A 16,009-nucleotide genomic window follows, 5' to 3' on the forward strand; every position below is an offset into this window, starting at 1 on the left:
AGTTTAGGACAAAATTATTAATTTTAAGACCAGAGTTTAATTTAAAAAAAAAGGTGAAATTATAAAAAAATTAAAAGCATAAGATTTTTTTAGCAATTATCTATTGTATTAATCAAATCCTAACTTTTTTTTTTGTTCTTTTCAGTAGGGGATGAGGGAGTGTTGACTAGAACCTAGGTCTAATTAAATTATAATTTAATTCATATATTATCAATTTTTAAAAATTTACTATGATTATTAGCATAATTTAGAAAAATTGCATGGCATTATACTTAAGAGCTAAAAAAATAATTTGGTGTTGTTGATTTATTCTTCCTATGAGTGCTCCTTGTGAGTGCCGCAACGAAGAATCCAGTCATCGCTGCTGTTGCTCCCTATTGATTTATTCTCCATGTGAATGCTCCATTCATTGTTGTTGATTTATTCTTCCCTATGAGTGCCGCAACCAAGAATGACCTAGCATGCGTGCGGCGTTTTCCTCTTGTCATAGTCTCCAATCTTCAGTAACTTGCAATCAGCTTCTTTCTCTTGTTCGCGTGACGAGCTTCTTTCTTTCATTCGCGTGATGAGTTTCTTCTGCAATGGACTCTCGACTTGCTCTACTAACCCTACAGGATGAAAAGGAGGCGGCGACTATTGTTCTCGAAACGAATGACAGCTCGACGATGATAGCGACTCTGTAACGACCCGAAAATCGGACCGCTACCGGCGCTAGGATCCGGGTCGACTTAAGGCCGCCGGGACCCGTAACAAGCCAAACATATATCCTGGAAACCTGTTTAATCCCATACATGATCAAGAAAATACATAAAAATTTAAAACCTTTCTTTCAAACATCCAACTCAACCTGAACATATACTGTACATAGTCATAATCATAATTATGATCCCTCTGTGGGACCTCAACAATGCCTCAAAGGGCAATTACACCATGAGATGAGTTGGCTTCCATAACATTATAAAACATTTTGATCATGTAATAAAAGGGATACCTCAATACATAATGTCAAGCACAATATCTAATCCTCAATATCATTACACATAACATGGCTATAATATTCTGAAATCTCTTACATTACATCACAATTCAACTGTCATGTCCACAACTAACTATTACATAAACACTTCATATCTCTGGCTATCCTCCTGGTCTACCCTGTACCTGCATATCTGGGGTTAGGGGAGAGGGGTGAGCTACAAAGCCCAGTGAGCAGAATAGAGAAAACATGTATTAAAATTTCATGCCATTATGTAATGCAACACATCACAACAAATCACATCTCGGATGGTATTGTCACCTATAGTCCTCTACATAGGTCCAACTGTGCCGGGACGTAGAATGGGTCAACCGGTCTTTCCCTTATCATAACATATCATATGGACCAACTGTGCCAGGGACGTAGAATGGGTACAACCTGGACTTTCTCTTACATCGTGCCAGGGACGTAGAATGGGTACAACCTGGACTTCCATACCATAACATGCCATATCATCAATCATATCATATGAGGACTAAAGGATCATCCAATGACCAATCCACATCAACATCATAAATGCAATGCAACATATTCGTGAATACTAATGCAAACAACCTACTATATCTCATGGCATTCATGATGCATGAATCATGCTAAAAATTCATATTTCATTTATTTTAAAACTTAAGGTTTATTCCACTCACCTCTGGCTAGCTCTGACAAACTCTGTAGCAGCTGGCTCACTGCTGGGGTCCTCGGTTCCTCGGGTCCGAACCTACACAGGTGGACTCCAATGAGGGACCAAACATACATAAACATAACTTAAATATACTCCCCAAAAACCCCCTATAACATCATGAAATAATCATAGAAATACATGCATGAAATGGCTGAACATGGCACTTTCGGCGGCAGGTTCGGCGGCCGAAAGTCCCTCCAGAGCCGAAAGTCAGGCAGGTTCGGCGGCACCTTCGGCGGCCGAAACTCCCAGACAGAGACGAAACTCATGCATGTTCGGCGGCACCTTCGGCGGCCGAAAGTCCCAGACAGAGACGAAAGTCTCTTTTCGGGGGCAACTTCGGCAGCCGAAAGGCCTGCCTCCCCAGCCATGTTCGGCGGCCGAAAGCTCCTTCGGCTGCCGAACCTGGTTTCTGCCAAAGGGCAGAAACTTTGGCTCCTCTATGCACATTTGCCTCCCAACTCTCAAATCATGCATAACTCAACCAAAACGTGCAAAAATACATACAATGGTTCCTAGGGGCCTCAAACTAACTTAAACCCCAACTACAACACACAAGGACAACACAAATCAACATACATTGTTCATCAAAACATCAAAACCCATAAACTCATCAACAAGCCTAAACATGCATCTCTACCCATAAAACAACTTAAGGCTCGTTTAAAACACATAACAAGGGTGGATCCGAGCTTACCTCTTGAAGAACGAGAGGAAAGGCGATCCTAGCTTGGAGATGGAGAGATTGAACTCTTTGAACCTCCAAGTACCCAAAACTTGCTCTTTACTCACAGATCTTCAAAACAGAAGTTAAAACCCGTGAAAACCATGGAAGATCTAAGGAAAACACTCAAGATTGAGGGAGAGGTGGCGGAGACTCACCTTGGCCGACAACGGGGGAGAAAAAGCTCGCCCGTGCGGACCTAAGGGACCCTTTTATAGTGGCTGGCCAGGTCACGTTCGGGGGCCAAATGTGCCTCCGCATCCATGCAAATGTTCGGCGGCCGAACATGAGGTTCGGCGGCCGAACCTTGACTTCCCTCACTCATGCTTTCGGGGGCCTAACGTGCCTCCAAAACGCATGCATGTTCGGCGGCCGAACTTGACTTTCGGCGGCCGAACCTGGGTTTTCCTCCAATGCTATTTTCATGCAAAAACTCATTAGTTTCATACTTTAAAACCATTAAAAACATGAAAACATTTTATTAAAACATGTCTTTACCCTTCTAGAAGTTCCCGACATCCGAAATTCCACCGGACGGTATGAATTCCGATATCGGAGTCTAGCCGGGTATTACATTCTCCCCCCCTTAAGAACATTCGTCCCCGAATGTTCCTCACTAGCACATGCATAACATACATACTAAACACGTAGATACTAACCTCTAAAAGAGATGGGGATACTGTTGGAGCATGGACTCCCGTGTCTCCCAGGTACATTCTTCTATATTGTGGTGGTTCCACAGGACTTTCACCATCGGGATTTCCTTGTTTCTTAACTTTCTGATCTGGGTGTCTATGATCCGTACAGGCTGTTCAACATAGGTGAGATCCTCTTGGACCTCCACATCAGGCTCACTAAGAACCTTGCTCGGATCTGACACAAACTTCCTCAACATTGAAACATGGAAAACCGGATGGATTCTTTCCATCGAAGCAGGTAAATCCAGCTTGTACGACACATTCCCAATCTTTTGCAAGATTTCAAAGGGTCCGATGTATCGTGGGGCTAGTTTACCTTTCTTCCCGAAGCGAACCACTCCCTTCATTGGAGACACCTTAAGCAATACCAGATCCCCCTCCTGAAACTCTAACCGTCTTCTGCGGACGTCTGCATAGCTTTTCTGTCTGCTCTGAGCAGTCTTGATTCTCTCTCTGATTATGGGTACCACCCTGCTGGTGATCTCTACTAACTCAGGCCCTGCCAAGGCCTTTTCTCCAACTTCCTCCCAGCAAACAGGTGATCTGCACTTCCTTCCGTACAAAGCTTCATATGGAGCCATCCCGATGCTAGCATGATGGCTGTTATTGTAGGCAAACTCCACCAAAGGTAGATGTTGCCTCCAAGAACCGCCAAAGTCCAGCACACACATTCTAAGCATATCCTCGATAGTCTGGATGGTCCTTTCCGACTGTCCATCAGTCTGGGGGTGAAAGGCAGTGCTGAAATCCAACCTAGTACCCATAGCATTCTGCAGACTCCGCCAAAACCTGGAGGTGAACTGGGGCCCTCTATCTGACACTATCGACACAGGAACCCCATGCAGTCTGACGATCTCGTCCACATACACCTGCGCCAACTTGTCCACAGAGTAGCCACTCCTGACAGGAATGAAGTGAGCAGATTTGGTGAGTCTGTCCACAATCACCCATATGGAGTCTAATCTGTTGGACGCCGCCGGTAACCCCACTACGAAATCCATAGCTATATTTTCCCATTTCCACTCTGGAATAGGTAGCGGGTTAAGCATTCCAGCCGGCTTCTGATGTTCCAGCTTCACCCTCTGACATACTTCGCAGGCTGACACGAACTGTGCCACTTCTTTCTTCATAGCTGGCCACCAATAAACCTTCTTTAGATCTTGATACATCTTGGTGGCTCCGGGGTGAATGCTGTATCTTGCATTATGAGCCTCTCTCATAATGTCTCCTTTTAGCCCAATGTCATCTGGTACACATAATCGACTCCCATAGCGGAGGATCCCCTTGCTGTCGAATCTGAACTCACTACCATTGCCTGACTGAACAGTCCTGGCAATCTTCACTAATTCTGGGTCCTCATGCTGTTTCTGAGCCACCTGCTCCAGAAACACGGGTGTCACTTTCATCTGAGCGACCAAGGCACCTGTACCAGACAACTCCATCTGTAGACCTTCCTCAATAAGCTTGTAAAACTCCTTCACCACTGGCCTCCTCTCTGCCGATATGTGGGATAGACTGCCTAGTGACTTCCGGCTTAGGGCGTCTGCCACGACATTCGCCTTACCCGGATGATACTGAATCTTGCAATCATAGTCACTCAGCAGCTCCACCCATCTCCTCTGTCTCAAATTCAGATCTCTCTGACTCAAGATGTACTGCAGGCTCTTATGATCTGTGAAGATCTCACACTTTACCCCATAGAGGTAGTGCCTCCACATCTTGAGTGCAAAGATTACTGCTGCCATCTCAAGGTCATGTGTGGGGTAATTTAACTCATGCTTCTTTAGCTGCCTAGAAGCATAAGCAATCACCTTCTCATTCTGCATAAGCACACAACCCAGTCCCACACGGGACGCATCACAAAAGACTGTAAAGTCCTCTCCACTAGATGGCAGAGCTAAAACTGGTGCTGAAGTCAACCTCTTCTTGAGCTCTTCAAAACTCTCTTCGCACTGGTCGGTCCACAGAAATTTCTGATTCTTTCTGGTCAACCTGGTCAGAGGAGCTGCTATCTTTGAGAAGTCCTGAACGAACCTCCTGTAGTAACCTGCCAAACCCAAGAAACTTCTAATCTCTGTCACTGAAGTGGGTCTAGGCCAGTTAACCACAGTTTCTGTCTTCTTGGGGTCCACCTCAATCCCATTCTCTGACACTACATGCCCCAAGAACGAAATGCTCCTCAGCCAGAACTCACACTTAGAGAACTTGGCATACAAGCCATGTTCCCTCAAAGTCTGCAAGACCAACCTCAGATGATGGGCATGCTCCTCTGCATTCCTGGAATACACTAAGATATCATCTATGAAGACAATAACAAAGTGATCCAGGTACTGGCTAAACACTCTGTTCATGAGATCCATGAATGCTGCAGGGGCGTTAGTTAACCCGAACGGCATCACAAGGAACTCAAAATGCCCATATCTGGTCCTGAAAGCTGTCTTCGGCACGTCTTCATCCCTTATCCTTAGCTGATGGTACCCCGATCTCAGATCTATCTTAGAGAAACAACCTGCTCCTGCTAGCTGGTCAAATAGATCGTCGATCCTTGGCAATGGGTACCTATTCTTGGTAGTGACTTTGTTCAACTGCCTGTAATCGATACAAAGTCTAAGGGATCCATCCTTCTTCCTCACAAACAAGACCGGAGCACCCCAAGGTGAGGTACTCTGTCGGATGAAACCCTTTTCTACCAGCTCTTGCAATTGCTCTTTCAACTCCTTTAACTCGGCTGGGGCCATCCTGTAGGGAGGGATAGAGATCGGTCTAGCTCTAGGTACCAACTCTATCTCGAACTCTATCTCCCTAGCAGGTGGTAAACCTGGAAGTTCATCAGGAAAGACATCCTGAAACTCTCTGACAACTGGCACCGAGGCCGGCTCCCGGACCTGACTGTCTAGTTCTCTCACATGAGCTAAGTACCCCTGACATCCCTTCCTAAGCAACCTACGAGCCTGAAGAGCTGATATCAGACCTCTAGGTGTACCCCTCTTGTCTCCTCTGAAGACGACCTCTGACCCGTTCTGATCTCTGAACCTGACTACCTTGTCCCTGCAGTCCAAGGTAGCACCATGGGTAGATAGCCAATCCATCCCTAGAATGACGTCAAAGTCTGTCAAATCTAGAACCACAAGGTCGGCGGAGAGGCATCTTCCCTCAACAAAAACTGGACTGTACTGGCAGACTGACACTGCCACTGACGGGTCACACTTGGGTCCACTGACCCATAGGGGACACTCTAACCCAGAGACTATCAGACCCAACCTCTCAACGGCTCTCGGAGCAATAAATGAATGAGATGCACCCGGGTCCATTAATGCATACACATCAGAACACCCAATGACGAGATTACCTGACACCACGGTGTTGGATGTGTTAGCCTCCTGCTGAGTCATGGTGAAGATCCTGGCTGGAGCTGATGGACCTTCACCTCGGGAACCAGAAGAAGAGGCTGCCCCTCTCCCTCTACCTCTGCCACTGCCCTGAGTCGTGGCTGGAACTGCTGGCTGTGCCACACTACCAGAAGCTGTCTGCTGGGGCTGGCCCATAAAAGGTGCTCTAGGACAATCCCGAGCCATGTGTCCCTCCTGTCCACATCTGAAACATGTGTTAGTCCCAGCTCGACACACTCCCCTGTGTGGTCTTCCACATCTCTGGCATTCTGTACCATCTGAGCCTGAGCTCGAGCCACCGCCAAATCCCAGACCGGATTTCAACTTGTTCCAAAACTTATTCTTCTTCGTCTTCCTGGTGGTGTTATCCCACCTCTTCTTGCCTGAACTCTGAGAAGAGAACCCTGGTCCTCCTCTGCATGGGGTCTTAACCCCTGAAGACTGGGTCACTGACTGCCTCACTGACCCCTCAACTATAGCACTTGCCTCCATTCTTCGAGCCATATCCACCACAGTGTGGAAACTTTCTCTCTCAGCTGACTGAACTAACGAGGAGTACCTGGAATGCAGCTTCATAACATATTTCTTGGCTTTCTTCGTATCTGTATCTAGAGCTTGCCCTGAAAAAGGCAATAGCTCCAAGAATTTATCCGTGAACTCCTCTACACTCATGTGCTCTGACTGCCTCAGTTGTTCAAACTCAATCATTTTCAGTTCTCTAGAACTGTCTGGAAAAGCCCATCCAGCGAACTCATTCGCGAATTCTTCCCATGTCATACCGTCTAGTCTCGGGTCCACATAACACTTGAACCATTCCCGTGCCTTCTTGCACTTTAAAGTGAACCCCGCCATCTGAATGGCCCTGCTGTCACTTGCCCCTAGCTCATCAGTTATTGTCTTCACTACTCTCAGATACTCAAAGGGGTCATCCCCTGACTTATATTTGGGAGCATCTAGCTTGAGGTAATCTGTCATCTTTACCTTGCTCCCATCAGTTGAGCTAGGTCTAGGAGGTTGAGTAACTGGGGCTACTGGTTCTGTAGGTGGTGGAGGTGGAGGTGCAGCATTCCCCGAGGTGGGGTTTGCCGAGTTTGGATAGAAAGGTGAGGGTGGATAAGCTGGGTACTGTGTGTAAGGTGGATAGAAAGGTGGATAAGGCATGTAGGTAGGGTAGGGGTGAAAGCTGGAGTAATCCGATGTACCTCCCATCGGATACCCTGAACCCTGTGGGAAGGGTGGATAATGGGGTGGAAAACCATACCCCGAGGCCTGAACGCCTCCCTGAGACTCCCCTGTTCCTTCTTCCTGCATGCTCACATCCAGGTTCCCATCCCTCCTCTGATCCTCTTCCATAACCTCCCTCACATCTGAAGAACTTCCTCCTCTATCAGTCCCCCTTCTGCTAGCATCAAAAGACCTTCTAGGGTCCCTTGACACTCTTTCTCTGTTGGCTCTACAAGACATTGCCCTAGGCAATGTAGGAGGACGGGCGCTCGTGCCCTCATCCTCAGGTGGCACTCCAGTCAATCGTGCCGATCGACGGGTTCCTCTCATCCTGTTTTCTGAAAAACAGTACACATCAAGCAAGCATTAGCATCATATGGTTCATGTGGGCACACATGAACCCTCATCACATAAACATATCATAGCATATCATAGCATCAATGCACATGTATATAATCATGGCATTTCACATCATCATGTAAGACAGGACTCCACATCCTATCCTAGTGGACATGACCTTTCCTATTGTGCTTGACCTTCTATAACCTCTATGAGCCCGACACTCTAGGTCCGATCCTATGAACCTAGGGCTCTGATACCATTCTGTAACGACCCGAAAATCGGACCGCTACCGGCGCTAGGATCCGGGTCGACTTAAGGCCGCCGGGACCCGTAGCAAGCCAAACATATATCCTGGAAACCTGTTTAATCCCATACATGATCAAGAAAATACATAAAAATTTAAAACCTTTCTTTCAAACATCCAACTCAACCTGAACATATACTGTACATAGTCATAATCATAATTATGATCCCTCTGTGGGACCTCAACAATGCCTCAAAGGGCAATTACACCATGAGATGAGTTGGCTTCCATAACATTATAAAACATTTTGATCATGTAATAAAAGGGATACCTCAATACATAATGTCAAGCACAATATCTAATCCTCAATATCATTACACATAACATGGCTATAATATTCTGAAATCTCTTACATTACATCACAATTCAACTGTCATGTCCACAACTAACTATTACATAAACACTTCATATCTCTGGCTATCCTCCTGGTCTACCCTGTACCTGCATATCTGGGGTTAGGGGAGAGGGGTGAGCTACAAAGCCCAGTGAGCAAAATAGAGAAAACATGTATTAAAATTTCATGCCATTATGTAATGCAACACATCACAACAAATCACATCTCGGATGGTATTGTCACCTATAGTCCTCTACATAGGTCCAACTGTGCCGGGACGTAGAATGGGTCAACCGGTCTTTCCCTTATCATAACATATCATATGGACCAACTGTGCCAGGGACGTAGAATGGGTACAACCTGGACTTTCTCTTACATCGTGCCAGGGACGTAGAATGGGTACAACCTGGACTTCCATACCATAACATGCCATATCATCAATCATATCATATGAGGACTAAAGGATCATCCAATGACCAATCCACATCAACATCATAAATGCAATGCAACATATTCGTGAATACTAATGCAAACAACCTACTATATCTCATGGCATTCATGATGCATGAATCATGCTAAAAATTCATATTTCATTTATTTTAAAACTTAAGGTTTATTCCACTCACCTCTGGCTAGCTCTGACAAACTCTGTAGCAGCTGGCTCACTGCTGGGGTCCTCGGTTCCTCGGGTCCGAACCTACACAGGTGGACTCCAATGAGGGACCAAACATACATAAACATAACTTAAATATACTCCCCAAAAACCCCCTATAACATCATGAAATAATCATAGAAATACATGCATGAAATGGCTGAACATGGCACTTTCGGCGGCAGGTTCGGCGGCCGAAAGTCCCTCCAGAGCCGAAAGTCAGGCAGGTTCGGCGGCACCTTCGGCGGCCGAAACTCCCAGACAGAGACGAAACTCATGCATGTTCGGCGGCACCTTCGGCGGCCGAAAGTCCCAGACAGAGACGAAAGTCTCTTTTCGGGGGCAACTTCGGCAGCCGAAAGGCCTGCCTCCCCAGCCATGTTCGGCGGCCGAAAGCTCCTTCGGCTGCCGAACCTGGTTTCTGCCAAAGGGCAGAAACTTTGGCTCCTCTATGCACATTTGCCTCCCAACTCTCAAATCATGCATAACTCAACCAAAACGTGCAAAAATACATACAATGGTTCCTAGGGGCCTCAAACTAACTTAAACCCCAACTACAACACACAAGGACAACACAAATCAACATACATTGTTCATCAAAACATCAAAACCCATAAACTCATCAACAAGCCTAAACATGCATCTCTACCCATAAAACAACTTAAGGCTCGTTTAAAACACATAACAAGGGTGGATCCGAGCTTACCTCTTGAAGAACGAGAGGAAAGGCGATCCTAGCTTGGAGATGGAGAGATTGAACTCTTTGAACCTCCAAGTACCCAAAACTTGCTCTTTACTCACAGATCTTCAAAACAGAAGTTAAAACCCGTGAAAACCATGGAAGATCTAAGGAAAACACTCAAGATTGAGGGAGAGGTGGCGGAGACTCACCTTGGCCGACAACGGGGGAGAAAAAGCTCGCCCGTGCGGACCTAAGGGACCCTTTTATAGTGGCTGGCCAGGTCACGTTCGGGGGCCGAATGTGCCTCCGCATCCATGCAAATGTTCGGCGGCCGAACATGAGGTTCGGCGGCCGAACCTTGACTTCCCTCACTCATGCTTTCGGGGGCCTAACGTGCCTCCAAAACGCATGCATGTTCGGCGGCCGAACTTGACTTTCGGCGGCCGAACCTGGGTTTTCCTCCAATGCTATTTTCATGCAAAAACTCATTAGTTTCATACTTTAAAACCATTAAAAACATGAAAACATTTTATTAAAACATGTCTTTACCCTTCTAGAAGTTCCCGACATCCGAAATTCCACCGGACGGTATGAATTCCGATATCGGAGTCTAGCCGGGTATTACAGACTCCGACATTCACCTTGATCAGCCAGCTATTGACATATAGGTCCTTCAATTTTAGTGCTCTGCGCAACACTCTTTTTGCTGTTTGGAGACCTAGGCAAGGTGTTAATATTAAGGAGATAGGTGATCGGCTCTACCTGTTTTGATTCTTCCATCTCGTCGACGTGAACAAGGTTTTAGAGGAAAGACCGTACTCTTTCAACAACCACCTCTTGTTGCTTCACCACCTACAACCGGGGGAAAATCCATCTTCAGTACCTCTATATTTTTCTCCTTTTTAGGTGCAAATTCACGGTATTTCAGTAGGCTATATGAATGAACGGGTGCCTAAACTTCTAGGGGATTTTATTAGGTATTACCTCTTGTATGATTCTGTTAAGAATTTTGGAGGTTTTAAGCTTTCATGAGGGTAAGGTTGATGGTTGATGTGAGAAAGCCCCTACGTCGTTCAAAGAAGGTCCTTATTAATACTAATCAAGGGTTTACAGTGAATTTTAAGCATGAAAGATTATCTATTTTCTGCTTCATTTGTGGTAAGTTAGGACATAGTGAGGGCTTTTGTGAAAATTTTTTTGATGATACAATGCGTGGGTGGGAAGCATGGCTACGACTTTCCTCTTATATGACCAATTTACCTACTAATAAGTGGCTTTGTAATGATGATGAGACATTGTTGGATAACGGTACAGAGCAGATATGTAACTTTGTTGTTGGTCAGGGTGATTTATGTCTGTTGCAGCAGCCCCAAAATCGTGCTATGCTTATTGACACTGAGAGTGGGGACGTTCAACGTGAGAAGGATATGGGTTTGGCAATCTTGGAGATTAAAAAGTATCAAAGGATTGGGCTACCTACCTCGGGTGTCCCGGCTTCTAGCTTGGGTGAGTTTGTTCCTTTTTCTACTAGAATTGGTGTGGATATTGATGAAACGGCGGGCCTTAGTTTCAAAGCCTGCCGACAACCATGAGTTGCTTAAGTTGGAACTGTCGAGGCCTTGACAACCCTCGTTGTAACGACCCCAAAATCGGACCGCCACCGGCGCTAGGATCCAGGTCGACTTAAGGTCGCCGGGACCCGTAGCAAGCCTCCTATACTCTCTGTATACCTGTAAAATCCCATACATGATCATATATTTTCTGTAAAAACATACAACTTTACTCTATATCAAGGCTCAACCTGAGCATGCACTATCTCTGTACTATAGAACCCCTTACTAGAGCTCTCACAATGCTCTAGACAGGTTCAACTCATACTATGTTAAGCCTGGTTTTCATACTCATAAAACATTTCAATAACATATTTAAATAAACATACCATGTATAAAAAGGAATTTACAACACAACTAGGTCAAGCACAATACTAATACGTCTCTTTACAATAGTACATGTCCACACTATGCTGTTACAAAATTCTTTACTCTTCCTGTACCCTGCTAAACTTCCCCTTAACTTTGATCCTGCAAGACTGGGATTAAAGGAGAGGGATGAGCTATACTAGCCCAGTGAGTAGAACAATAAAAACATGTTAATAAACATGCTCACATGGAATGCATCACATCACAAGTACTCAAAAGCTTCCAAACAACATAAAACCCATCAAAACGTTGAAAGATTGGAAGAAAACATGAAGATCACCCAAGGAAGAGCATGATCTCACCTTTGTCTGTGGATGGAAAGAAAATCTTATCCATTCACCGATCTAGGGCCTTTTATAGGTGGCTGGCCAGACCACCTTCGGCGGCCAAACGTGAAACCAAAACCATGCAACGTTCGGCGGCCGAACCTCACTTTTAGCGACCGAACCTTGCATTTCTTCCTTGGCTCTTTTCTTTCAAAAACTCATTTCCATTTACACTTAAAACATTAAAACATAAGAAAATTCCTTAGAAAAACATATCTACTACCCTTTTAGAGGGTTCCGACATCCTGAAATTCCACCGGACAGTAGAATTCCGATGCCAGACTCTAGCCGGGTATTACACTCGTGCAGTTGGAACTCATAATTTTGCATAAGCCAGATATTATTATTATTATTTTTTGTGAAACGTTGGTGTTATCGAGTAAGATTGAGGATCTACGAGTCCGTTTTGGTTTTGATGGTTCTTTTAGTGTGGATAAATTGGGTCGTGGTGATGGGTTAGCTGTTTTGTCGAGATCTGATTCCTTTGTTACCATTAATGACTTTTTTTAGAATTTTATTGATATGAATATTACCAGCTCAGTAGGGCCATAGAGACTTATTGGTTTCTATGGTTTTCCAAAAAGGAGCAGGAGACAAGAATCTTGGGATCTTCTAAAATTCTCTTGCAGGTATATCCTCCTTGCCTTGGGCATGTATTGGAGATTTTAATGAGTTGTTGTCTAAGGAAGATAAGTTGGTGGGCTTCCTTATTCTGAGCATTTATTTCGGGGATTTCAAGATGCTGTAGACACTTGTCAGCTAGTTGAGCTTTCATTGAATGGGTATTTTTTTTATATGGAAATAGGGACGCGGGTCCAGTTAGTAGCTTCGGGAAAGATTGGATCGAGCTTTTGTGTCTCACTCATGGCTGGAGCGTTTTCAGAATTGTAAGTTATCTAATCTACATTCTTTAGTATCTGATCATTCTCCTATTTTATTACAATGTACTGCTCGTAGATGGATGGGTCGGAAAAGAAGATTTAGATTTGGAAATTTTTTGCTGTAAAAACTTGATATCTATAATGTTATTAAAGACTCTTGGGAGGGGTCGGAAGGTAGAGGCATTAGTGAGCGTTTTAGTATGTGTGCTCAAAATATGAAATTTTGGAGCAAAAGTTTTAATAGTGACTTTCATAAGGAGGCTCGTTATATTCACGAGGACATGGAGGCAGTTAGGGGTCATAATGACGATATGTCTGTTTATATTGTAAATGGTCTGAAGGAGGATTTAAACATGGTTCTCTACAAAGAGGAGATGTATTGAAAACAACACTCCAAAAATTTCTAATTAAAAGAGGGAGATAAGAATACTAAGTATTTTTATACCCAAGCCTCTGCTAGAAAAAGAACTAATCATATTGATTTTTTGATTAACACTGCAGGTGAACAGATGTTTGATAAGGAATGTATGAGAACTATAATTATAGATTACTTCCATAATCTCTTTTCTAAATTTAATGGTGATTGTTCAGGTATTGCAGAGCTTATTAAGCCGGTTGTAAGCTCACGTGATAATGACAGTCTTATAGCCCCTTTCTCAATTGATAAATTCCGTCAAACTGTTTATCAAATGCATCCGGATAAGATCCTAGGGCCTGATGGTATGAACCCCGCTTTCTTTCAAAAGTTTTGGGATATAATTGGAAGTTCTGTGTTGACTTCTTGTCAAGAATAGTTGCATAGTGGGAGTTTTCTAGAAACTTTAAATGATACTACTATTGTTCTTATACCTAAAAAGGAGAGCCCATCGGATTTGCGGGACCTAGGACCTATTTTATTATGTAATGTCATGTATAAAATCTTGGCAAAGGTTCTTGTTTATAGGTTGAAGGTTTTATTACTAGGTATTATCTCTTCTTCTCAGTCTACTTTTGTGTTTGGTAGGATGATTATTGATAATAATGTTGTGATAGCGTTTGAGTTCATTCACCACATTAGAAGGAAAACAGAGGTATGAAAGGGAAAGTGGCTCTTAAAATTAATATTAGTAAAGCCTATGATAGAGTTGATTGGAGCTATCTTAAGTTGATAATACTAAGATTGGGTTTCTATAGTAGGTGGCTTGATTTAATTATGTTGTGTCTACAGTTCGCTGTTATGTTACTTTAAATGGTGAAGAATTTGGATCTATTGTTCCAAAGAGAGAGCTGCGACAGAGAGATCCATTGAGTCCTTATCTATTTATCCTATATTTTGAAGGTTTGACAATTTTATTATACAATACAAAACGATGTGAACTTATACATAGTACACAAATTTTTTACAGGGCACCTACTATGTTACATCTCCTTTTTGCTGATGATAATTTCTTTTTTTTTTTTAGAGCAGATGGTAGGGAGTGTCAACATATTACAAATATCCTAGGAACTTATGAGCGTGCTTCAGGTCAAGTATAAGTCATGTGATAATGGGAGGTACTTAGGATTACCCTCCCTTGTTGGGCGGAATAAAAGGCGAGTGTTTTCATTGTGGAAAAATAGATTGTGCAAATGGGTGCATAGTTGGAGTGGAAAGTTCCTATCTAGAGCAGGTAAAGAGATATTACTTAAGTCTGTTGCCCATTCCATTCCTTCTTATATTATGAGTGTGTTTACCATTCATGTGTGTTTATGTGACAAGCTGGAAAGAATGATAAATTCTTTTTGGTGAGTTTCTACTGGTATAGATAGGAGAAAAATTCATTGGTTATCATGGCAGATAAGGAGGGTTTGAGTTTTCGAAATCTAAGGTATTTTAATTTGGCTAGGCTTGGTAGGCAGGATTGGAGATTACTCTCTAACCAATATTCTCTTCCTTTTCGCATTCTCAAAACTAAATATTTTTCTAGAGTAGATTTTCTTGATGCTAATGAAGGGTCTAACTCAAGTTGTGTTTGAAAGAGCATTTTACCGGTGAAGGATTTGCTGAATCTTGATACTAGATGGAGAGTAGGAAATGTGGATCTAATTAGAGTTTGGGGGGGATCCTTGGCTTAATAGAGATTTTTTTTTTGTTGCGACTCCTTGTGTGGATGGGTTGAAGGATCTCAGAATTTCGGGTCTGCATAATGAAAATGGCACGAGATGGAACTTTTCATTACTCTCAGAATTGTTATTGCCTAATGATATTGCTTGTATTTCTTATATTCCTTTAAGTATTTCTAGACAGCATGAGAAAAGAGTACGACATTATGCACACAATGGGTTATACACCCTTAAATCTGGTTATTATTTGTTAATTAATATGGATAAAGAATTTGATCAGTTTGTCATCCTAGGGTTCTGGAGGAAACTCTAGCAGATACAAGTACCACCAAAAGTTAAAAACTTCATGTGGAGGGCTCTTCGGGGTATTCTCCCTACTAACTTAATTATGATTCTAAAAGGTTTAAATGTTCCCACTAGTTGTAAGGTTTGTGGTTTTGGGGAGGATGCTCTACATGTCTTGCTCCATGGTCCTATAGCTGTTGAGTGTTGGAGACTGTTGAGATTTTCTATTCCTGTTCATCATATTTCAAATATTTATAGTTTGTTTCAATTTATTTTGGACCTATATGACGTCTCATTACAGGGTAGGTTGTGTATAACTATTTGGAATCTCTGAAATGGCAGGAATACCCACATGTGGCGAGATCGACACCAAAGTCTCCATTTGCTTGTTC

Source organism: Manihot esculenta, chromosome 7 (genome assembly GCF_001659605.2).
Source record: "Manihot esculenta cultivar AM560-2 chromosome 7, M.esculenta_v8, whole genome shotgun sequence".
In the NCBI taxonomy this organism is placed as follows: Eukaryota; Viridiplantae; Streptophyta; class Magnoliopsida; order Malpighiales; family Euphorbiaceae; genus Manihot; species Manihot esculenta.